This window comes from Falco peregrinus, chromosome 3 (genome assembly GCF_023634155.1).
Source record: "Falco peregrinus isolate bFalPer1 chromosome 3, bFalPer1.pri, whole genome shotgun sequence".
Lineage (NCBI taxonomy): Eukaryota > Metazoa > Chordata > Aves > Falconiformes > Falconidae > Falco > Falco peregrinus.
The window spans coordinates 52,222,656-52,249,200 of NC_073723.1; the positions used below are offsets into that span (position 1 = coordinate 52,222,656).

General features: G+C 44.2%; 1 protein-coding gene across 7 annotated transcripts in view; it reads right to left on the bottom strand.

Moving 5' to 3' along the window:
• DTNA (dystrobrevin alpha) overlaps positions 1–26,545 on the bottom strand; it is a 234,481-nt gene that overhangs the window by 138,163 nt on the left and 69,773 nt on the right. The gene's annotated exons all lie outside the window — the stretch shown is intronic.

Below are 26,545 nucleotides of genomic sequence, written 5' to 3' on the forward strand. Positions count from 1 at the left end.
CTTGGCACAAACTACAAGGGAAACTGATGTGGAGAGCTCATCCCGCCCCTTATCTGAGATAATCATTAAGCTGTCACAAATTTTAGAACAGCTAAGCATCTCTATCCGAGAGCAATTCTGTAGTCTGGCAGGTAGAGTGGGACTGGGGCAAAGAGGCCACCCACTAAGTGAGGCTCCAGGGCCACCCCTAATCTCTCCCAAACCCTCTTCTCACCGACCTGCAGGAGCTGAAAATCTCATTACAGGGCAGGGCAGCTCTGCTGGCTCTCAGCTCTCCCGGGCCCTGGTGGCTGAGGACAGAGCAGGGAGCAGCACCCATCTCTGCGGGGCTCCTGCTGCTAACCCAGGGCTGTAAGCCCCAGTGGCCAGCTGACAGGCATGCTTAGGTGGGCTTTAGGAGCACCAATGAACAGATAATGCACACTCAACCATCTGGAGTTTTCCTCCTCAGCCATGAATGCCAGAAACTCTATTGGGGGGGAAAAAAAAAATCAATAAATTTTTTGTCCATATTTTACTGGGACCTGACTGCCTATCAGGGGCTGAACCTGGTTACAGGTTAGGGCTGCAGGTTTCCAGAAGAGAGGGAGAGAACCAGACTCAGCTGATAGATGAAATGAAGTATCCAAACACCTTGGCAACGAGAACACATTCCTACCTATCCGCTTTTATATATGTCCTCTCAAGCTTGCTGCCATGTTACCGTGCTGCCCGGCAGCACGTGTATTCTGCTATGGGGCTGCAACAGCATGCCTCCCTGAATGCTATGAAAGTCATTTTGCCCTCAAGCAACAGAAATCCGCACAGGATTTTGTTCGACTACATTTCTTATATAAAGAACCACAGTATTTATATGAACAGTCCTTAAAAGATACAAACCACTTTTTAAAAAAAAAAATCAATTTTCTGACTTTCAAAAATGTTACTATTATGTGATACTTAAAATTACTTCAAATAAAACAATTGTATAAAAAAATAAATTATCTCTTTTGTTTGCTTTATGGTTTGAACAGTGCTTTGTACTTTGTGCAGCTTTTTAATATAACAGAGGAGAGTGAAAGTAGTAATAGAATAAAAGTAATCTTGAAATAAAACATGGACAAGATATTAAGGGAAGTGCACTAAGTGAAACTATTTTTAACTCTTACTTTAATATTTGATTACACTTCATGGCCCATCTACATTTTTGTATGATCTTGCTGCAATTTTACATATTGCTTTATTATCTTACCCCAAATGCCTTTATTTATTGTGCTTTGCCAACAGCCATCTTCTGTCCTTCTTAGCAACTTGTGTTAATGAGTGTGGAAGATCAGTAGGAGATACTAACATGTCTGAAATGCTTCCATCTCCTTGCTGCTTTTGCTGAGCCAACCCTTTCCCTGTATGTTTGCCCTAACACAGGGACAAGAGCCTACTGACTACAGAGCTCACAGGACCTCACTGCTCGCAGCATTTCAGAGTGGAGCCAGACCCACACTCTGGCACGGACTTTAGAGAAACACAGATCAGACTCTGCCTTACCTGGTCCACCACCCTGCTCTTTGTGGTGGCTCAAGGCAGTCTCCATCTGCATCACGGACATGCCAAGTGCATGTAAGACCATGCGTACAAGCCTAAATCTTCTGCCATTTAACCCATAATATTTTAAAGAGTACATCTCCATCACCTGGTTGACTTCAAGCTGGTTGATCAGATGTAAACTCCTTCTTTAAAAGACCCTGCATCACATCTAGCAAAGCAGGTACCTCTGAACAGACATACTGCCAGAGGTCACCATGTCCGCACACAGGGGAAGCCAAAGCTGGTGATGTGAACACAAGTGAAGTTCACAGGATGTGCTGAAACTTAGCCAGCTTCTGCACCCCTGCTCCCCAGCGTGGAAAAAACCCTGCTTTGAATCCAACGAGTCCAACTAAGCACATTCATAAGCTTTAGGAGGACTGAAAGCCAATAAATCTTGCATTCACAGAGACGCAACTATGAAATAAAAACAACTCCTGACTTCCATTTATAGGCCTACTTGCATTTTTTTTTTAATTCATGCACTGGGATGTAGTGGTTTCCCTATCTCTAAATCTTTTTGAAAGCATGTTAATTTGTCTTTTTCTTTTTTTTTCAATTTAGCAAAAGTAAAAAACAGACAGATTCAGCAAACCTAGTATTACTCAGCAAGAAGTGATATTAACTAAATAGGACACCACCAGCAACAATTAGAACAATGTGTAAGTATAACTGGGTCTGCCTGCTATTAGCATGAAAGTATGAGGAATGAACTGTGATGAACACAAAAGTCTTTCTACACAAACCTTTAAGGAAAATGTGATTACAAATAGTGGGGGAACCACAGTACTGTTTTTTCCATGGCTTTTTAACCAAAGCAAGCCTGACTTTCCTGTTGGGAGTATGGCAAAGTACATGGTTACATAGGAAACAAAAGGAAATATGGAAGAAGACACAATGACACAGACTATCTGAAATTGTTAAGCGTTGTAAACTAACGTTCGTGTTTCAGTGAACTTTGTTATTGTGTAGTACCTGAAGCACTGTCCAGTGTCCAGCTAAGGGCACTGCAATATGACATCTCAATCCCTTCATCTGGCCATATGATTAATTATTACACATACCAACATCCAAAGTGCTCCAAGTTTGTGAGCTGGGACCTTGTTCATAACATCCACACCTTCTCTCACTTTGACTTGTTTACATGTGAAATGTTGTGCCAGGAACGGAAGTACATCCTGGCTAAAATTAGTTCTGATGGTTGAGCTGACTCCCAGGTTCCTTGGGGAACCAGTTTGCTACAATCTTCAGATGCAAAGGGTGAAACAGACTTCAGAATTACTGCAGCAACCCTGTTCTCAAACTGAAAATGGGCAAGTGGTTTCACATGTATCAGGCATTTACTTCAACTAGTATGCAGGGGGCACACCTGGAAGACCCCTTCCTGTGACCACCCTCTTTCCCTGCAGGTGGCTCTGCAAGGTAGGGATGTCCCCACGAAGGCTGTAAGAGGCAGCACCTGCAGCTGTCCCCTTGTCAGTGCATGGAAAGACTGTCAACCCCAGCTAACAGCTTGAAAACAGGGACAAGAGGATGGGAGAGAGCAAGAACTGAAGTACCCAGGATCACCCCTGAACTGGGTCACTGGGGAATCCGTCTGGGCTTGCTGGATGGAGTCAAGGTTGTGGGGAATACAAGCAGCTGAAGCCAGCTGTCTAATTTGCCTTCTCCTGACATTTATCCAACTGATTTCCCTTAAAAACATCCCATACAGAGTTTTGGCATAAGGGGTTCTGGCAGGAAAGTCTGTAAAGAGTTAATACATTTGGTTTCTACCTCTGGCAATCTGGATTCATTTCCTCCTTACATCACAAATGAAAATAAATTAAATCTTCTCCTTGCGCTTTTCCACAAAAAAGAAGTTCCCACTCCATTTGAGTAGATAAGCAGCCTTTTGCTCTGGAGAGGCCAATGAGGGAAAGCAAAGGAATGATGATTAAAAAAGAGGCAAAACAGTCCCTGCCTTTCTGAGGAGACCTGCACAATTCTTACAACAGCCATACTGAAACTGCCTCGTGGTTCAGATGACTCTCGGTGACAATCAGGATGGGGTTTCTGATTTAAAGATACAGCATCAACCCAAACCGCATTCATGCTAAGTGAAACAGCAGTTTTAACTAATTTTCACTGAAAAAAGACATTTCTACTTTAAAAGGTACTTCAAATAATTTTTGGCAATTTCACTGTTGTTAATTTAAGCTCTAATTTTACTATCAGCTGAAAAGCTGAAAAGCATTCTCTTAAAATCAGCTTATCATCTTTGTTTTGGCAATGTTCATTTTTTTAAAAAGAATTTAACTACAGCTGGTTTTCTTTCAATAGCAATATGCATTATTTGTACCAGATGATCACCATAGCAAGGAAGTATCTGTAACTGTGTAAACTCAATGGAACTGAGTGTTATCAAAATTGTTCTAGAAACAATGTTTGACAATTTATAAAAAGTCACATATTGCAATACTCCTGCCCATACTTTTTCCTGAAAACAAAAAGAATTGAAAACTAATTTCTGACTTAAGTTATGGATAAGGTTCAAAACTTAACTGATCAGTCCCCTTTGCCCCTTCCTCTGATCTCCCAACCAAGCTAAAACTCAGCATTCAAAAGGAAGCATGCGCCCTCAGCCTTCAAATTTTAGGCCAAGAAAAATATACAGGACTGCCATCCACAGTACAGAAGGTGAAACGGGACAAAAATTAGAAAATAAAGAGTTTTGATTTGACTGCATATGAAAGATGAGCAGAGACATCTGGGAAACCAGATCCTGCTGCCATGACATGTTTCACCTATAGCTGTCCTGAAATATAACACTGCATGCTACTATCTTCTTTCACTGATTGTCAATTGTCTGGAAAATGAGCTATATCTAATGATGTCTCACCTCATCTGCATCCTCAAATTTCCCGCTCCAGTTCTACCAAAAGATGCATGCCAGTGTCAACCTGTGGAAAAGAGAAGAACTCCGCAACATTGCATGCACTACCAGAACCCATGAAACTTCTCCCCTTCTGCCTCTACTCTGAGAAATCATCTTTTATTTCATGTGTGCCTTCCATGTGGGAAGAGAGGCCAGCACCCTGGTACTGACCTCTCTTTCTCACACATGAGAGACACTGGAAGTCCCTGACTGTGGATGGGAGCTTGAGCACATGCTGACCTACTCCCTTCCAGATTCAGCCCTTTCTGAAGACAGAGGAGCTTCCAGTCCCCAGGCTACTGCCATGGAAGCCAGCGGCTTGACTCCTGCTACTCTGGCACAAAGATGTACAAGGCACAGTGGCATTTCTGCCCACAGGGCATTGCTGCATTCTTAAATTCCTCCCCATGCTCAAGGAAGAACCCCTAATCTTACCTTTCTTCCAGATGTAAACCAACAAAACACCTAGTATGACAGGAAGGATTTCCCTCTGCTACTACTCATCTGCAAGGGAAGCTCTAAAGTGCCCCTAAAAGACCCTCTCTAAGACCCATACTTATCCCGACCTTTCTGGGATCCAGTCCTCCTTAGGTGGCTTTGAATATCTTAAATGCAGCATCTGTCCTCATCCCATTGTGTAACTGCACCTTGTTCTTCTTCCTAAAGCACCTCTTTAGCAATTTTGGACAAAAGAAAACTTGAGTCACTGGATGTGTGTATTAAGGAAGAGAGTATGTTCATGATGCAGAAGAATCATGTTATATTTTGAGCTGCAAGCAAAAAGGACAGAGCCTTTCAGGTGACTAACAGCTACCCATTCTCAGGAATGATTCCCCACATCAAACACTGCAGTAGAAAACCCTCTGACCTGATGAGTTAGTTAAGTGCACTGTGACCCAGGACACAGAGGTGACTCTGCCCTCTTGGGATTCAAGCACATAGAAATGACTGATGAATTACACTGTGGACCTCCAAATGAAGCACTTGCGTAAATATAGATAATCTTGACATTATCTATCTTTACAGATATTATTAATATATCCACATATAAATGCTGAGGGAATATAGCTAGGAATTCGTATTCAAAACAATCAAGTTGAATACAGCTGCAGCTGATTAAAACTGTTTTAACTAGTACTGAGAGCCAGTCAGTACCTGCAAGCAAGAATGCAAATTAAGTATTTGCTTGTCCAGTAAGCCTGAGAGCTGGGACTCCTGGGTCTCCTGGGCATCCCGCCGGTGCAGCCAGGGCAGCAGTCACTACAGAAGCTGCAGCCCTGCTGAAATGCCTGCAGATCATAAAGCAACCACAGCTAATGTGAGCATGCCAGGTCATTCAACTGTGACAAAAAGATGCATAATGAAACAGATACAGACTCCTGCATTTTAAAATTAAAGTTTTCTGGGGTGGGGGAAGCAATGCCCAAGACGCAGACCACACAGAGCAATACATTTATCTCATTATACTGTAGAATAAGACAAATACAAAGGGCACCAAGTTGGTTTACCCCACAGTGTAAGTAAAGTCAATCTGTGGTCTATCCTGACTGTCCTCAGCTAGCATCAGTCCAACAGACCTATCTGCTGTGCCTACAATGGGCTCCTACTCAGATAAACTATGACAAACTTTCCAGAGATGCAATAATCTAAAATTAGTTTTCAAAGGATCCGTGTGTGAGTAGGGTCCACATTTATCGTGAAAATACCATGTTCACCTAATTAGTTAAAAAGCAAAGCTACTGATGGTCAGTAGAACCTGTGGATTTCTCTTTTTTACTTTCTCTTTTGAATATTGTGCTCCTGAACTTGCCACACCTTACACCAAAACCATTGTCTTCAGTTCAGGAGCATCGAGGTCAGTCTCCATATGGAAATTATTTTAATTGTAAAACATACCAGACCCTTTGCATAAATACTTCAAAATAAAATGTGGCTTTAAAATTAAATTATTTGTAATTTAATATCACTTAAAACATTTTATTTTAAAAACTGTTCCAGAAAGGGATGAGAGGCAAACTGTAAAGTCTTAAGGATACAATAAAAGCAACATCATTCATAACTGGGCACATTACTTTTGGCTTACAGCAGGAAATTGGTTTTAAAAAAATAAATTGCAAAAGGCCACTTACGATAGAAATCACTTGTATGCAACAATATTTGCAATACTTAAAACTAGTAGCTCAGTGTGGAGGAGACTGTCCAGTTCTGGTGCCATTCTTTTATTTGCACTGACCTACAATTTTACCAGATAAATAGAAGGCTCAAATTCTTGAGCCTGGAGAAGTGAGTAGGGAGGTGCACCTAGGACTTGTTTCCAGACTCCTGACTCTCACCACACAGTCATAAAATAAGGACAAGTTTCACATGCTAGGTGCCTAGGTGCTTTACCTAGTCTGCAGAGATTAAATGCCTCAGTGCATCAGAAAGCCCATATAGGTCTGATCTTCCACACTGGAGACTCTACTGGAAGTTCTTCTGTTTGGTCCAAATTTCTTGCATAGTACAGTTGGGAGGAAGGAGAATGAATCAAATGAGAGAAGGGGAATCAGGACTACTCTCTCCATTGTGTAGTCAACCCACTGTTGGCACTATTTTGAGCTCGGTACTGCAACCTCTGTTTCCCCTAAGAGTGTATCAAAATCTTTGTTCGGTTCCTTATTTATTCTCCTGTGAGGTCAGAGTTTAGAGCTCTATTTTTCCCAGCAGTGATTAACTTCACTTACTTTTGTTACAGCTAAATCCTGTATGGGTACCTCAAATAAATGTTTTGGGTTTGTTGTTGTTGTTTTTTTTAATGACACTGAGCCAAAAACAAATACAAAGGAATAAAATGAAGGATAATTCAAATCAGCTTATCTGCTCAGACACTGCAGCAAGCATTGCTAACAGAGTTCAAAAGTTGCACACGGAAGACGAGAACATCTTATAGTGTGAAAAGCCAAGCTCACTGCGACTTTCTCCAACACCAATTCACAGAATCATACAATGGTTTGAGTTGGAAGGGACCTCAAAGATCATCTAGTTCTAATCCCCCTGCAGGACCCACGTGCAGGACCTTGCACCTGGCTCTGTTGAACTTCATGAGGTTTGCATGGGCCCACCTCTCAAGTCTATCAAGGTCCCTCTGGATGGCATCCCTTCCCTCCAGCATGTCAACTGCACCACACAGTTGGTGTCATTTGCAAACATGCCGAGGGTGCACTCATGCCAGTGTCCATGCTGCCAACAAAGGTTTTAAACAGTGCTGGTGCCAATACTGACTCCTGAGGAATGCCACTTGTCACTGGTCTCCACTTGGATATCAAGCTGTTGACCGCCACTCTTTGAGTACGACCATCCATCCAATTCCTTATGCACTGAGTAGTCCATCTGTCAAATCCATGGCTCTCCAGTTTAGAGACAAAGATGTCATGCGAGGCAGTGTCAAATGCTTTGTACAAGTCCAGGTAGATGACATCAGTTGTGCTTCCCTTATCCACCAATGCTGCAACCCCATCATACAAGGCCACAAAATTAGTCAGGCACAATTTGCCCTTAGTGAAGCATATTTTCCATGTGCTTCAGCATAGTTTCCAGGAGGATCTGCTCTATGGTCTTGCTGGGCACACAGATGAAACTGACTGGCCTGTAGTTCCCCAGGCCTTACTTTTTTCTCTTTTAAAAAATGGGGGTTACATTTTCCCTCTTCCAGTCATCGGGAACTTTACTGGACTGCCACAACTTCTCAGATATGACGGATAGTGGCTTAGCCACTTCATCTGCCAGTTCCCTCAGCACCCACGGATGCATCTCATCAGGTCCCATGGACCTGTGCACCTTCAGGTTCCTCAAGTGTTCTCGAACCTGATCGTGTCCTACAGCAGGTGGTTCTTCACTCTCCCAGTCCCTGCCTTTGCCTTCTGTGACTTTGGCAGAGTGGCTGGAGCACCTGCCAGTGAAGACCAAGGCAAAAACGTCATTGCGTACCTCAGCTTTCTGCATGTCCCAGGTAACCAGGTGTCCTGTTTCCTTCTGGAGAGGGCCCACATTTTCCCCAGTCTTCCTTTTACTATCAGTGTACCTATAGAAGCTGTTCTTATTGCCCTTGACATCCCCAGCCAGAGTTAATTCTATCAGGGCTTCAGCTTTCCTAACCTGATCCCTAGCTGCTCAGACGATTTCTCTGTATTCCTCCCAGGCTGCCTGTCCTTGCTTCCACCCTCTGTAGGCTTCCTTTTTGTGTTTGAGTTTGTCCAGGAGCTCCTTGTTCATCCATGCAGGCCTCCTGGTGTTTCTGCCCGACTTTGTCTTTGTTGGGACACATCACTCCTGAGCTTGGAGGAGGTGATCCTTGAATATTAACCAGCTCTTAGGCTCCTCTCCCTTCCAGGGCTTTATCCCATGGTAGTCTACCAAGCAGACCCCTGAAGAGGCCAAAGCCTGCTATGCTGAAGTCCAGGTTAGTGAGCTTACTGTGCACCCTTTTTGCTGCTCTAAGGATCTTGAATTCCACCATTTCATGGTCACTGCAGCCAAGGCTGCCCTTGAGTTTCATGTTCGCAACCAGCCCCTCCTTGTTGGTGAGAACAAGGTCCCACACAGCACCTCTCCTTTTTGGCTCCTCTATCACTCAGAGAAGGCAGTTATAATCAACACATTCCAGGAACCTCCTGGATTGCTTATGCCCTGCAGTGTTGTCCCTCCAACAATTATCAGGGTGGTTTAAGTCCCCCATGAGGACTAGCACTCATGAATGTGAGGCTGCTCCTATCTGTCTATAGAGGGCCTCATCCACTTGGTCTTCCTGGTCAGGTGGCCTGTAGCAGACCCCCCCTATAATGTCATCTGTCCCTGCCCTCCCTTTAACCATGGCCCATAAACTCTTGGTCAGCTCCTCATCCATCTATCCTCAGGTGGAGCTCCATGCACTCCAGCTGGTCATTGACATAGAGGGCAACACCCTCTCCTTGTCTCCCCTGCCTGCCCTTCCTAAAGAGCCTGTATCCTTCCACCTCCACACCCCAGTCACAGGAACCATCCCACCATGTGTCCATGATGCCAAGATCACAGCCCTGCAGGTGTGTGCACACCTTTAGTCTCTAACTTGTCTTGTTTATTCCCCATGCTAAGTGCATTTGCACAGAGGCATTTAAGGCTGGGCCCTCAATGAAGCTGACTGCGGGGGGGGGGGGGGGGGGGGGCGGGGGGGCTGCAATTCCTTTGTGCTGCTCTTCAGGTGCTCTCCCGCTGACCTGCAGTCCCTCTTTCCCTCTTCAGGCTCTGGGCATCTATTGCTGGCACTGGCATCAAACTGGCAGGAGTGGGATGGATTGGGGTTGCCCTATCCCAGCAATATGTAAGAAGAAAATGCTGATTTATCAAACACAACTCCCATCATATCTGCATACCCTAGTTTTGACAATAGTTTTGTTGGAAAGGTTTCTCAGGTCTAAGGTAGAATTTTTACTCAAAGCCCAAAAGAGGCTCATGCACATCTGGTAGTTAGGACTCCATTGATGACTGAGAAAACAGATGCTTGTGTCCCTAGCTCTGTCACTGTAGCTCAGGAGCCTTGAAATTGGAATGCCACCAGGAAGAGCCATCCTCCTAACTTCTGGGCTGCTACAATGCATGCCTGTAGGAATATGTCTCCATTTGATATTTTGAGAACAACTTAGCTTTAAACCAATGGTTAATGAAAAAAACCCCAATATTACCAACACCGACAGATTTCAGCATGAAGAGGACAATATTGTGTACAGTTCTGATAACAATGTAATAACCTCAGCTCCTTTCTCCCTCCTGCTATAGTCACCCTCTCCAAACTAGAACATCCTTGTAACTGTGCTGGTTCTCTCCACTTTCCACATTCTTTTGCAATCACACTTTAAAAAACTGTCCAGACAAACTGAAACAAAGAACATATTCATAAAGATCACATTGTCATACTAATTTGTAATTCAGGAGACTCTGGCTTAATTCCCCATTTGTTCTGATCTCAGTCTCCCATCTATAAAACAGGATTAATAGCGCATCCTATCTCACAGCGTTTTTCTGGAGACGCAGATGTTTGTGAGCCTGATGTGATTAGATGATCATATAGACAAGGAGCTTAGAAATACCCAAGACAGACCTTTGCCAGACCACTCTTGCTAGCACTCTCTGGACTATAACCAAACAGGCCCAGCACCAGCCTGATATTAAGAGAAGGACTACCTACCTGTCCCTCAGAGCCCTGGCTCAGTGTTCACTACACCGGGGAGGAGAGCAAGCAAGCCAGAGCACACAATGGCAGGCAGGAGAAAGGGGGGGGGGGCTCCTGAGGAGGAGGGTGGCATAGGAAGCCAGAAGACACTGAGAAGGAGGAGGGAAGAAGAGGGTAGAGTAACAGGTAAAGACATGATAAAAGACAGGATCAGAGCAGGAGAAATGGGACACAGCAGAGGCAAATGATCGTGAAAATAGAGAAGGGAAGGTGTAACCAGCTACAAAGGAAACTTCCTTGCTCAAGGCACGTTGCACCTTGCCTATGAATCATAACTGTATTAATGACAATTAATTGATGCTCATATGAACCTATCAGTAGTTTCTGGAGCTGCTCAGGAAACCCAGCTGGAATTGGTCCAGGTTTTAGTGCAGGTTTTCTCAGAAATTTAGTTCATATGTTCCTCTTGTCTTATAACATCTGTAGCGTCAGCTCCAAGCATCCTGAGTACTTCACATTTTTCACTACATGCAAACAAGCAAAAGGACAATTAACTTATCCCACATAACACACACACTATATCTCCCTGCCATGTAGCTGCATATTGTCAAATACCTTTCCTTCTTAACCAAAGGCATCACTCCCTCCACCAGGATCAACATAAAGATTAGCTCTGAAGAGCATAAGTCAGGGAAACTGATTGATCAGTTGATTTTCACTCATTACTCATGTGATACACCAGATGTCCTGAACACTCAGCCCCTAATATTTCATCAGTTACATGCCTGTTAGCCTCTCTCTAAACCGACACATAAATAAGGAGATAAGAAAATAGCAACCAGTATTGCAACATGCCTTGGATTTCACTGCTCTTTGTGAAAACATAAACGACTGCACATAAAGGCTGAACTGGAGATGAGAGTACCTTCTTTCTCTCCCTAACTCACTCAGACAGTATAAAAGCTTTCAAACATTTCTTCCCTGGACATGAAAAGGAAAAAGCAGCTGCTAACACAGGCTGTTATTTGGGAGGCTGTTAATAGAAATCAGGCAGAAATGTATAGCTCTCCCTGCCTCTCACACGCTATTGTTAGGACACAGTCTAATAATTGAGCAATAAATCAAGTGAACCAAAAGCCTAAACATCCCTCCGGCTCCCTAAAGCAACTGCATCAGCTTTCATCCTTCTGGTTAATAGTGCTTAACCCTCACCCAAGTGACATGAAAGGCATTATCTTCTGAGGAAGGCAAGGATTTCCCAAGGGATTCACACAGGTATGCACAATGACCACCAGTTACAGATACAATGTGTATGTGTGGAGGGAACGTCTTTCTTGTTTATTTTGACAGCTTGAAAAATTTATTTACTAGGACAATAAATACAGCTCGGACATTGTTGCATAGGACTTTTAAACAGTACAGGATTTTGCAGATGTTGTATAGGACATCTAAACAGTACAGGATTTTGTAGCAATTTCCAGCATCTTATCACAATTTCCAATCCACCCGCTTTGAGAATAAAATGGTAAGACACAAATTGACAGCCCATTTCACCAATCAGGGCCCTTCAGATTAGATTTCTAAACTGAGCAGCTGCAAAAGCCCTTGGGAAAATCTTTGCTGTCAATAGTTTTACTTGGCTCTTCCTGGATGATGTATTTTTCACTAGCTACCATTCAGTACTTCAAATGAATAGCAAATAGCACTCACCGATGGTTTTATAGACCAGGCTTCCCCTTGCTCCAGCCCCCAGAGTTTCAAAGAAATACTGTTCAGAAACCTGTTATTATGTTCTTATTATTTCCACTAAGGCCTTAAAGTTACACTAATCCCTGGCACAAAGTGAAAACAAAACTATGATTCTGCACCAAAACTCAGGGGGCACTGGGCTGCAGGACCTACTGAGCCAACGCACACCCAGAGGGGGCAAGGGGACCCAGCTCTATTCACAGCAGTTTAAACATGGTGATTTTACTGATTTTCCTGCTGGATGTTCTGTACCAGCACAACTGAGCCAACTGGCTGCTAACTTCCAAAGTGAATTTTTAATCAAGATAAAGTAAGTCAGATTAAACATGTCTATGCTTATTAGAATGGACAATGAACTTTTTTTGGGAAACCCTTTATAAATGAGGGAGAGAGAGAAAAACAAATTACTGATACACTGTAAAATCGTGTACCATCAGGAGAGCAGTGCTGAGACACACTGAATTATGCATAGTGCTGAAGATGAGGTTTTGGAGTAAAAAAATCTTTAAATGGAGGCCACATATGTCTGTGCTAGTTGTCCTGTGCATCCAGGACAAGATGAAGGGAGTGTCTTTCACTTGATGTGGGTTTTCCCCTCCGAAGCCCATTTGATACTCCTGTTGTGTGTACACACAGTGCTCAAACCACTCCCTCCACCCCTGAGCTGAAGCTAGGATGCCATGAAAGCAGCCTGTGACTGACAGGTCACTCAGCAGCACAAACCTGACCTGCAGCCGAGACTGTCACACAAGCACATTGGTGTCAAATCCGCCTCAGCATACAACACACAGCTTATGTTAGCTTGACACCACGCACAGGAGGTCACCCTGTCAGTGCTTTTTAAGCGGCTCTGAGCCTACAGAACAGGGATCGGTGTTTTGCCACCTTCTCCCCTGATGCTATGTGTTAGGTGCCCCGAAGCTGGCTCCAGGAGCTGAAAGCTTGATGTGGTGTACTGTCAGACAGCAGTCAGGAAGAAGGTGGCCAACACCTGCAGAAGGATGCCATCAATGCCGCCTGCTTTCTTTGGCACATACAACTGTGGCTTTTTGCCTTTATTCTTCATCCAATACATACTCCTGGTGACAGAAGTTGTCTGTGGCCAGTAATGGGAGGCTTTTCTGTTACTTGTTTCCTGATCGCAGGAAGTGGCAGAGGGCAAGTTTCTGTGATGGAGTGTATTGAGTTTGCTCTGCCAGGTTTTGGTAGCGGGGGACTACAGAGGTGGCTTCTGTGAGAAGTTGCTGGAAGCTTCCCCCATGTCCGACAGAGCCAGCGCCAGCCGGCTCCAAGATGGACCCGCCGCTGGCCAAGGCTGAGCCTCTGGGACAGCGTATTTAGCAAGGGGAAAAAAGCCCTGCGTAACAGCAACTACAGCCAGAGAGAGGAGTGAGAATATGTGAAACAACAGTGGAGACACCAAGGTCAGCGAAAGCGGAAGGGAGAAGGTGCCCCAGGCCCCAGAGCAGAGGCTCCCCGGCAGCCCGCGGTGAAGCCCCTGGCGAGGCAGGCTGTGCCCCTCAGCCCGTGGAGGGCCGTGGTGGAGCAGATCCCCACCTGCAGCCCACGGGGACCCCAGGCCGGGGCAGGGCGATGCCCCGAGGAGGCTGTGCCCCGCGGGCAGCCGGCGCTGGAGCAGCTCCTGGCAGGGCCTGTGGCCCCGTGCAGAGGAGCCCAGGCGGGAGCAGGTTTGCTGGCCGGGCCTGTGCCCCCGCGGGGACCCGCGCTGGAGCCGCTGTGCCTGAGGGGCTGCGCCCGGGGGGGGACCCGGCTGGGGCAGCCTGGGAAGGGCTGCTGCCCTGGGAAGGGCTCGCGTTGGTTGGAGAAGTCCATGGAGGGCCGTGTCCGTGGCAGGGACCCCCGGCTGGAGCAGGGCCCGAGTGTGAGGAGCCTCCCCCGAGGGGGCAGGAGCGGCAGAGGCAGCGTGTGATGGACTGACCCAGCCCCATGCCGTCCCTGTCCCCCTGCGCTGCTGGGGGGAGGGAGAGAATCCGGGAGTGAAGTTGTGCCCGGGAAGAAGGGAAGGGTGGGGGGAAGGTGTTTTAAGATTTAGTTTTTATTTCTCATTATCCTAATCTGATTTGATTGGTAATAAATTAAACTAATTTCCCTGAAAGCGAAAACTAATCTTCCTCAAGTGACACGGACAAGAGGTAACAGTCTCAAGGGTCTCAAGTTGTGCCAGGGGAGGTTTAGATTGGATATCAGGAGAAATTTCTTCATTGAAAGGGCGGTCAAGCATTGGAATAGGCTGCCTAAGGAGGTGGTGGAATCACCACCCCTGGAAGTGTTTAAAAAATTTGTAGATGTGATGCTTAGGGACGTGGCTTAGCGGTGAATTTGGCATTCCTGGGTTAATGGTTGGACTTGATGATCTTAAAGGTCTTTTCCAACCTAAACGAACCTATGATTCTATTCTAAGTTGAGTCTGTTTTGCCTGTAATGGTAATTGGTGAGTGATCTCCCTGTCCTTATCTCAACCAAGGAGCCTTCCGTTATATTCTCTCTCCTCCATTCAGCTGAGGAGGGGAGTGACAGAGCGGCTTTGGGGGGCACCTGGCATCCCACCAGGGTCACCCCAGCACATGGAGGTACTCCCTCCCATGTCAATGTCTGCACGGCTGCAGCCAGCTCTGGTGCCATCTGGCTATAGCCTGGGCAATGTTACAGGTACAGATATATCCACAGTGCATTTTAAGGTCCAGTTCTGCTCAGCCAGGCCTAGGTAGTCCTGGGTGCAGTGTGAGTATGAGGTAGATATCAAACTCCACCAATTCCTTTGTATTCGGCTGAGGAGAGGAAACAGAGAGGCAAAGCACCACTTGCAACATAGACCAGCAAGTTCAGGGCACAAAGCACCACCATTTGATCATACCCTAATGCTGTTAAACATGGAGACTCCACCTGTGGCTCAGGAAGTCCTCAAACCACAGACATCTCTGTGCTGGTAAAATATTTTGGATTACCATCGGTGCATTTTCCCTACTTTGGTACCCTATGATGGATACACATGTGGCAACCCAGGGCTGTTTGCAAACCCTTACATCTACAAAGGGTGCAGCTGTACATTACTGCTTCCTCCAGCAGCAGATCTGGTGTAGGAGCTTCCCAGCAGCCAAACAGATAAAGGACCTGACACAGCTGTGAGGAGGGTGACTCTGGCACAAGGGGGAGGGAAGGGGAGTGTGGAGTGGACAAGGGATCTGCCACCAACAGCACAGTAACACAGACCCACAGCCTCCAAAGCTGTGCTGCACTGCAGGGCAGCTTTTCTCCCTGCTAATCACACAGCGAATACAATACCTGTCTCAGGACACTCCCTCAACTGTTAGTGACCATCACATAACCCAAGCAGACGTTTCAGGCTGTGCAGCCTGACAAATTTCCCCCTGGACTAGAAAACCAAATCCTTTCTTTCCTGTCTGCCAAGTGACTTCTTGGGGTTTTTTTATTTGAAAGGAAAAAAAGGAATTCTTGTTCCTCTGCTGAATAAGATACCTGGTATTCAGAAATGACTTGTTTGTTCTGAGGAAGAAGAAATGGCTTGGGATAAGCTTACTATGTTTTAGCACAATTCAAAGTACAAAGGATGCCTCTTCAAAAGCTGTGTACAACCTCCCTTAGAGATTGGAACCAATGTTTTTAAGTATTACTGTGTGTTTTCCGGGGAGGCTGCATCTATTGTGGCTGCTAGGAGGTCCATCAGCTAAGGTATGAAATCAGGATTATTTTTAGAAAAAAAACAGGCTGGTGGAGGAGGCAGCATGTGATCAGAGACGCAAAGGCCTTTCTTGGCAATGGATCTTGTCTCCTCAGGGCTTAAAGGATATGGCTATAACAAGACCTCTTCATGCACAAAAACAAGTAAAAATCTGGCTCAGCCTCCAGCCTTATTTTCCATGGCATTCTCCTCTTCTCCTTCTATGGTCCAGTTTGATACTCTGTTCAGTGAGCAGCTAATGCATGGCACCCTTGGTTTCAGAAACAAACAAGCAAGCAATATTCATTTTTTTTACAGTAATTTGCATGGTTTAGGCACTAGTTGGTTGACATCCTAACAGGTCTGCCTTGGATAGTCTCAAATTAGCTTTCTCACAAGGAACAATTTCTCATTTGTCCTTTGATAGAAAAGTCTTCCTTACCTATTTTTGAGTTGCACGCTGAAAGGGTCCCTGCTTTGTGATCCCACTCACACAAACAGGAACAAACTAGCATAAGCTAATAAATGCATTAGCTAAAATCATGCACTGCCAGTAAAAGCTCACAGTCCCCTGGAAAGTCATTCTGAAAGTCCTTCTTGCCGTCCATCCAGAAGAAGCCAAGCCGGTAAGAAGCAGGCTTCTGCTGTACAGGGGTTTAACATTTAACATGAAAACAATGCCCCAAAAACTAGTCCCTGCTTTTAGTATAAAGCTGAATGAATTATAAACCATGTGGCTTGTGAACTACTCTCAGGCACTGAAAGACTGAATTTTCTCACTGTCAGAAAAAAAATGCATATTTCCATTGCATCGACAACTGAGCTATCAGGAGCATCTCAGGAAGCTAATTTGCACCAAATTTCTGTTATAAGCTTGGTTCAGGCAAACATTTTAGACATGGCCCACTCAACTAGCTCTTAAGCCTTCCCAAATCTGAACTGGTACAGTGGCCACACTTAAAAAGATTTAGTCACTGCCTGTCCACCACAGCTTGGAGACCATTTAACTTCATTCCTAGCTATGCCACTGGTTAAGGCAACAAAACCTCTTTTTCTTTAGGCACAAATACTCCTTTCAAAGCTAAACATAACATCCCATCTAGATGACATACAACAGGCCCAGCAATTTCAGCACCCCTCTTTGCAGTTTGAGATGCTACATCATTCAGATATCCTGAAGAGTAACAGACTCAGCCTTCCTCATTACAAAGGGCCTACAGGTTTGAAAATAGGTCCCACGGCAAGTTATTTCACGTTGAAAATCCCATTTTCAGTCTTTTCCTGTTTGTCAGTTTGGCCCAACAATTCAAGTGCTAACAACACAGGGAGAAACACAATCTCCAAAGAAAATGAAGCCCAAACAGGTTAAAACCAAACACTGAACTGCAAAAAGAAACAAGCTGGAAAACAATGCCAAGGTTTTTTTCAAATATAATTTGCTTGCTGTTTCTCTCAAATACATTTTTCTGCAGTAGCTGAAGTTTTGCTGGCCATATATACACTATACATAAAGTCAGAGTAATACATTGAGACGTGTCAAAAGGAGCTGAAGTCAGAGTGCTTTATCTGTTGGAGGCTTTTTAAGTAGGTAAGTTAGAAAGCAGGCAAACAATACAATTTTTATCTTCACTATGCAAAATCAAGAGTAACTTTTACTTCTACACGCAGGACTAAAAGCGTAACTTCAGCTATATAAAATTCACCTGACTTAAACATATCTAAAGGATTGCACTTTAAGAAGGATCCAGGGGAAACATCTTGGTATCAATTATAGTGTTCTTCTTTATGGCAACATCTGAAAATAGATCTTTGAGGGGGAGTGAAAACTGGGGTGTCTCATGAAGATGTTGCCTCCAGACTTTTGTTAGCTACATCTTTCATTCTCGTCTTAACCTGTGGAGTCCTAAGTTTAAGCTAACTGCATTTTCCAATGCCATATCTAAAATTTAAACTGCTGTTACCTAACCATATGTACGGGTTTTGCACACCGCATGGCAGTTTTTAAGGAAAGCCTGTCATGCATCCACTATACAGTTTCTGATATCACAAACACCCTCCGTGAAATGACATTTAGGGTACCAGTAATTACTATATTCATTTATTTTAGTAAAGATAGCAAGAAGAAAAAAATCTGTAACAGCATTTCACTACCACTGGTCCCCACGATCAAAACGGTAGCAAATGTGGGGTGAGTTCTGTGTCTGGTTTATTCTGTTTCCTTTACAAGCTGAGCCCTGGCAAACATACTGGATGCTCAGAGGGCACACAAAGTTTGGTAGGCATAAGTGGGCAGTGGGAATACAAAGTGCCTAGATAATCCCCCACAACTAGAGAACGTCTCAATGTGTCAGGTCGTCCAGTATAAAGTAGCCTAACCATAGCGCCAAGAAGACTGGTATATTCAGGTACTGCCATTTTTACCCCACCTGCTAAGACAAGTTATTATTTCTCCATATCAAATATCTAGATGGAAAGTCTCAATCAGTATTTTAGATGGCAATTTTTTCCTGCCTGAATGAAGAAAGACACACAACAGTACACAGCAAACATTAAATCAAGGTTTCCTTGCTTTTGGCCATTGCAAGTTCTTCACGTTGTTTATAGAGCTCTGCTCACTTGCCCTTGCTTTGTTCATGACCTTGAGAAATAATTTGGTTTACAATGGAACAGTGCAAGGAGTCAGTAAGTTGCCACTTTACTGTTAACTTCTGATTCTGAGAAGGTTACTTTGATTAGTTTTGATTCCAAGCATTCCTGTACACGGAGAGCCTTTCACTTTATCTGGAGTCCCATCCTCCCTGCCTTTTCCTTTGTTTTGCTCTTCAGCAAGTGAGACACCCTAAAATAATCTGATGGACAGAAACACAATTGCTTTTACAAGCACAATACTTCATTATATATTTGTTTTGAAAACAGTTTCCAGAGCCTAGAGGATGTCAGCAAAAGCCAAAGAAAGAGTGTTGATGTTGTTACAAGGTCAGCTCTTCAGAGACAGTAGGCAGCAATGTTGGCATGCTGTCAAATTATCACCATGGCAAAGATGGCAGCTCACAGGCAGTGAGTGATTCAGCTGCTTTGACAATACCAAGGCTCCAGCTAAATGTGAAGATAAGTTACTCATACTCCCTCGCGCACACACACACACACTTGCACGCACTCTACCTTGGGAGTTTCTTAATGCCTTTTTTTTTTTTAAAAGGAAGTCGCAGGGCTCAGGAAGAAACAGAAGCAATGTGCTTTAGGCTGACAGAGCACAGTGAAAGTTCCTTCTCTTCATACACCTATGTTGCATGCATATATACACATACCTATACAGATACACACCTAATATAGACAGTATATTATTATAAACAAGGTTTGCCTTGAGTAGCTGAAACAGTGAAACCTGATTCTCAAAAAACTTCCTTCCTTTGTATATGATTTCCAGCTTCCTCTCTCACTAATGTAATGACTTTTACACCTTTGGTTGTGGGGAGACAGGCTGCAACAGCCTTCCCGGGCAAAAGCCAGCAAGTACAGGGGCTTGTCGGGCGCTACGCATGTACAGATGGTTCAGCTCCCACAGCTCCCCTTTTGCTCTCTGAGGCACCTATTTTGACTTCTCCGCTCTGCTTGGCTGCCAGCATTTTTGTGACAGTAACAGGAGTTTAGTAATTCTGGAAATCTCTTCTACATGTACCTTGTCCTCTTGCTTGTATACAATGAACAGTTGCATCTGTAATGTTAAGAATGCCATTTACTATACCTCGAATATATCCCTGTTCTCCATACAACATCAGAAAACTCTTATTGATGGAGGAGATGCTTAGAGGCTATGCATAAATTGCAAGTCCTCTTAAAACTACAATGACTGGCAGGCTTTTGGGAGCTGCTCTGTAAAAATGTACAAATTTCACTTGAGTTTTTTTATTGGGATGTTTCATTATGAAGTCACTGCGTTTGTTTAATTTTGTGGGTCTGGGAGGACAATTTAAAAAACGCAGGAATGAAAAAACAGCTTGAGATGAACTACCTCCAGTAAACACTGCAGGGTTGTTAGGAGACAGTGCCAGTACTATTTGCTCTGAAATGCCTTTTTCCAGGCTGAAGCAAGCTATAAACTCCACTTTGCTAGTGGAGGTGCTTTGTTCTTAGTTTTGATATTAAAAAAGAAAAAAAGCTTTTGTATCTCTGTGTGCCCTGCAGCCATGTCCTCACTCCATGTTAGGGCAAGAACAGGGTGTGCATCAGCTGCCTCCTCTCTCTGCCTTGGCCTGTACCCAGTAGCCTGCAGTTTTTCCAGATGAAAGGAAACCCAGTGCAGGGGTCCCCATGCAACCTCACCAGGCCCCAGCTGGGACCATGGCTGGAAGACTTAAGCCTCAATTTACCATCCAAGATGTGCTTCTACAGGGAAAATAATTCAGCACTTCTGTGTGAGCAGTTTTTTCCCCAGGAAAGGTACAGGGGTGGCTCCTCACCTGTACAGCAGTGCACATGCAAGGGTCAGGACCAGGACAGCCCTGCAACCAGCAAGGTGATGGGCAAGCCCATGCCAGGCAAGCACACAGGGCACAGTGGAGGCTGTGCTGTCTCCTTGCCCGGAGCAGAATCATGACCTGACCGATCAGCCCTCAGGGAAGTGCAGGTCCCCCCGGGCTGACTCTCTCCTCCCACTGTGGGTGCTTAAACTCTGCAGTGGGTACACACTGTGAAGCAGGAGGATGCCGACACCTGGCTGCTTATAAAACAGCCGCATTAATACAGGTTTCCTAGGAGTTGCTAATTCCAGGAAGTCTCTTCATTTTCCTACCAAGAGCTTTTAAGAGGGGAATGTCAAAAAGTCTTTCGAGACATGAGGATTTCTTTCTAGAAGTACTTTAGAAAGGGTCTTTGCATGCATGCTTCAGAGCTCTTGGGAACAAATCACTGTCTAATGATGATAAGCATCTCTGTGCACTTATCCAGCTGAAAGGATACAGAAAGCTGAAATTTGGCACAAAGTCCTCCTGCACCAACAGTTTTGCACGGCTCATTGCAAGTCTCCATTCTTCGCAACTGGAGGTCATGCAGCTATGCACTCACTCCCTTACTGCTTCTTTATCCTTTGGTGGTTTGAGCTTGTGAACAGAACAGGCTTGCAGACAAGCACATTGTAGCCAAATGCTGTGCCGGTCTGCCTACCCTCTCCCCTTCCTCCATGGGATGCCTTTCCAGCCAGGCCTGGATGTCTTTGGATCAGCAAGCGCAGGAAGGTCTCAGTTTGCTCAGGCAGAAGCACAGGAGGAGAGGCAGAGAGCCAAGTCTACTTCCACACTTGGCTGTTTTTCCAAAGGAGTGATTATAATTTCTTCTCATTTCAGAAAGATACTTGTCAAGGGAATATTAGTGGAAAATGAAAGACAGAAGCTGTGTTCCTGTGCCTGTGATCAGGTGTGATTATAGAAAGGAAAGATAAATGTACTTTCAGTGAGTACAAGGGCCACTGTCAGAGCTACAGGAAAGAAGGAAGCATGCACCCGTTAGGGGACTACATAAAAGGCAGGGGAGAAAAGAAGTAGAGCCAGGCAGTGTTTTCAAAATGAGAACGTACATATGGATGCAGGAGTCTAATTTTAATCATCCACATATGAAATGTCTGGCCCAGCTCCCAATCTCTTCCGAGCGGGAGCAGTTGTTTAGGATTCCCTTTCCTGGCAGGTGTGCAGGCTGTTCCCTCTCCTCTGCAGCAGGGTCCAAATAAACACTCTCGGTTCTTCTCAAGGGGAAAAGAGACGCACAAAGGAGAAGCTCCCCATGCAGCAGAGCATTGGTTCCCCTCCGGCAGTGAAAACAGACATCAATCAACACCGCTCACTGGTGGGTGGATTTCCCTCCCACCACCATCACTGCTCCTCAAGCAGGTGGTCAGGTCTGGAGGAAGCCTTATTTCCCATCACCCACATGCACACCACTCAACACAGGGATGCCAGTAATTTTCTTTTATGAGGGTGGGAAGCAATTACTAATTCCTTAAGCTAGGGAAGAGTCTCTGAGAGGCGTGACTTCTTCCTTGCTAATGTTGCCATATGCTGCATTTTACTTCAGCAAACTGTAAATGCACAATAAAAGGACGTTCCTTTTTTTTTTAACCCGATACCTATTTATCCCAGCCATGCTGTTCAACACGCACTGTTTACAAGCAACACTAGGCCTCTGTTATTATTCTTAAAAGTCTTATGCCTTAAAATAAAAACAGCCCATGCCTTAATGAGGGGAAAAGATACTACAAATAACTAGAAATTACACTGCCTAGACGCAGAGCTTCTCCTTGTGTTATCATTAGGCATCAGTCTGAAGATTGGTAGAAATGTGTTTGCTAAAAATTGATAATCGCTGACTTCCTGTTTTATTTTTAATACATGCTTTGCAGATTGTCTTACCCATTCGGGAAGATGATAGCTCTCATTTCATTGCTGCTGACACTGTTCTGCTACCTCACGGGAAAGAAAAGCAAGGAAAATAAAAGCAGGCTCCCAAGGAGTTTAAGATGCATCAGAGATGTTTGTTGACACAAGAGTGCTGGACAAGCAGTGTGAGTATTGACCAGCAACATCTTGCAAGCCCATTCAAGACGCAACTGCTGGACAATGAAGTATCATAAATATTTCACTGATTTTCAGGTACCTAAAGCATGAGCCATGGTACTGAATTTCAGAGACCAGGGAGGAGGGGAGAGAAAAAAGTGAGAGAGGTTTTTTCAGCACGAACTCATTTATAGCTCATTCCATCTCTGCTTAGAGATTGAAGGCCCAGTCACAGCACTACTATTCAAATCCCGAAATGAAAATATTCTTCTAGAAAAATTTAAGTAATTGAACTGCATATAATTTACAGGAGCCAAAATCAAAGCAAATGTCAACAAAAGCAACTCCGCAATAAAATTCTGAAAAAACTTATGACTTCCTGAAAGCAAAACGCACCTGACTATATATTGTGAATCACAGATCACTGCCAGCAGCAGAAAGTATTTTAACACTCTACTGATTCTGGAATTTGGAATTGGTTCTACTTAAAATTTTATAAGGGAAAAACAATTTCAGTAACTCCCCTTTGTAAAAAATAAATTTTCACAGGCAGGCAAGTCTTGGGTTAACTAGCTCCAAGACTGTAGATCCTGCCTCAGTGAGAACATTTTCAGAGATGAGATATAAAGGAACATTAAATAACTCTTCCCTTGCAAGCTAAAAATAAAACACGTGAATTCCTGCTTCCTTTCAAGAGGCCAAAACAAGCCTTCAAAGAGTTACTTGAAACAGTGTTTCACTGGTATGTGCTACAACCCATCCTTCCCTCCAATTTATTTTCTCTCTGTCCTTGGCAATTTTTACAGAAAGTTCAAAAAAAGACTGGCCTGGGTATTGGTGCTCTATGGAAAATATGATCCCTCTCAAGTCAACAAATAACTCTTGCTACACTAGTTATATTACTGGACACAGAAAGGACACTCAGCTCCCACCCTCAGGCACACACTTTGCCAGTGTCCCAGTCTCTTACACAGGCAAGGCTTCTCTCCCTCCACACCATGCCCACCCTGCTCTCCACGCACATCCAGGACAGGAGCTGCTAGGAGATCCAACACATCCCCCATCCAAAAAGGCATTGGGCAGGTCCCCATGATACATTTTGCTGTGGCCAGAGCAGGCTACTGCCCTGTGAGACTGGCCCTGGCCACTCAGTACTGCAACTAACCTACACCAGATATGTTTTTTCCCACCAGTAAATTCTTATTTGTATGCAAAATGGTGTTTTAAAGCGGTTTCCAGCATGGCAATGTAGCTGCGGGTGGATTCTTTGTGCTGAAATACTGGAGGGGAGTCTCCTCATTGCTTGCATCAATTCAAGGAGCATCTGCCTGCCTGCCGGCCTGGGGTGGTGAAGAGAGCTGGAGACAGCTGCGGGTTTGCTCTGGCTTACACCTACCGAAGGAGCAGAATCTGGCCTGAAAGGAAGTGAATAAACCAAGCAGCAATCAAAGTGCTCTGAACGAGGAGACCTCCTCTGCTCACAGTGGGATGGAGGAAGGGGTCGAGGCAAGCGGGGAGCCACCAGCAGCTGCCGGGGCACTCGGGGACCACTGTGCCAGGCGCCCAGCAGAGGTGCCACAGGTGTGCTCAGGGGTACACCCTGGTACCCTCCTGATTCACCAGCAAGGTAGTAAGAAGCTTTCTGGGGCAACACCGGGTCAGAGGTGATTTTCCTTACCTACCTATTTTGCCTCTTAAAAGTACTCTCTCAAGCCAAAAGCCTGAATTACAAAAACTCCTTATCTGTTTTTCATAGCTATGTCAGATTCCTTAAGGGACTGGTTAATTTAGCTTTTCACTCTGAATACGCAACTAACCTGGTCTGTTTAACTCCTAAGACCACTTAAGCGTATACAAGGCCCTGCTACGGCCCCAAACCCTAGCCTATTGAAAAATCCTTTAAGTTGATTTTAAAAATGAACACACAAATTATTTTCATTTCCAACTAGTCAATAATTGGAAAAAAAATTGGATTCTAATTTTACCACCTATCAGTAACAATGACAAAGATACTCACCATCATCATCATAACAAAAATAATAAACCTTTGGGCTTACTGGCCATAACTTGAAAGCTACTTGCAAATATTGCAGAAAACTAAACTGGACCAAGAGTCAAAATCATAACACGAGACACAGAATATCCACCTTCTCCCATCTTCTCAGTAATTACTTACTCTGCAGCCAACCTTTGGCATTTTTCTGGTGCATTAGAACAACTGTGAATTTCATCACCTATAAAAATAGTTTTCTACCAAATTTCCTCATTAATAACTTCTGTTAAATAAGAATTAGTTTTACCTTTTTTTCTTTATCTTTAGTCCTTCTGCATCAATTCTTTCCATTGCAACACAGTGAAGAATGAGATCAGCAGAGGAGTATTTTTGATCAATTGCTTTGTTATCTTGAAAGATGTATAAAGGACCATGCACTAAGGTATTGGTGAATGAGGGTACCTAATAAACACCTTCTAATTCATAGAAACTGAGGACAAAACATGATGTTTACGAAACGCATCTGAACACTTCTTTACTAGGCAGAGTTAATTTCCTGGACAGAGTAAAGCACACACAGACCATTGGTGAGAACAACAGAAAAATGAAACACTAACCTACAGCAACACTATGGGTACCCCTGGTGTTACAGAAGAACTCAGTAATGGTTGGACAAAATAAAGAACTACATTGCCATTTTCAAGGACTACACAGACAAACATATTTCACCATTTTTTTTTTTAATACTTTTTTCCCCTCCTTTTATTTTGTACTGTTTATTTTCAGAGTGTCTCACAGTCTTCACAGTAAACCAGGTCCCTCTCCAAAGTATTTACCTGCTAGCAATGCAGTCTGTTCAATGGTGTTGCGTTTGGGGCTAAAGGTACACCAGGAAAGGAATGAAATGACAGGAGAAACAGTCTAAGATTAAGTTAGATCTATCCAAGATCCATTAAGTGTCACAAAAATCCTAAATGCAGTACACCCCCCCAAATAATTTAGCTTTCAAGAGTTAATTAACTGCTTCCTTAAAGATGATGATGAAGTTTCATATAAAAAACTCTACATTCCCACAACTCCAAAACAATTAATTTGGCTAATTCTGTTTGGGATAGCAGCAGAAATAACACAAATTCTATCTCAATCATAACAATGTACACACACTTTTTCTGCCCGCCCCCCACCCCCCAATTTGGCCTTACTAGCAATTAGTCAGATTAGGCAATGACTCCATTGCCGTTACAAATGAAACGCTAAGGACATCAACAGGGCTTGGTGGTCAGTAATTCCATGACATGGGACAACGGTGGAAAGCAACTACACTGGTTAAACACGACTAATGTGTTTAATGGTGGTCAGAGATCACTCACATGAAATTATGGAAGAGTTTCTCATTATCTGGGAAGGTCTGGGAATTCGCTGGAGGTAAGTCATCCCTCCAGAAAAAGCAGCTTGTGTAATTCTCTGGTGGGCTCTCAGGTTCAATATGCTGGAGCAGAACAGGGGAGACAGGTGAGCCGGTTACTAACTCTGCAGGTCAGAGACAAAACTTAGCAAGAGAGTCCCTCCTACCAAAGGGCATCGGATGAAACAAGCAAAACCAGGCTCCTCCCTCTAGACCTTCCATTTAAAACAACCAAACAAGGGCTAGAAGTAACATTCCAGAGGGGATGCCTTTTTTTTTTTTTCCTTTTTGAACTGTATTTTATAGAAAGGAGAAAGCGCTGCTTCATTTCCTAGGAGCCAAAGGACTTTTCCTACCGATAGTATTATCTGTTAACACCGCTCAGGTAAGCTGTTCTGTAACGTGCAGATCTCCTCCCAGTACCAGCTCACCCATACAGCCACACACTGCATGGCAGAGAATGCAGACCTAAGGCTTCCTGAGGAGCAA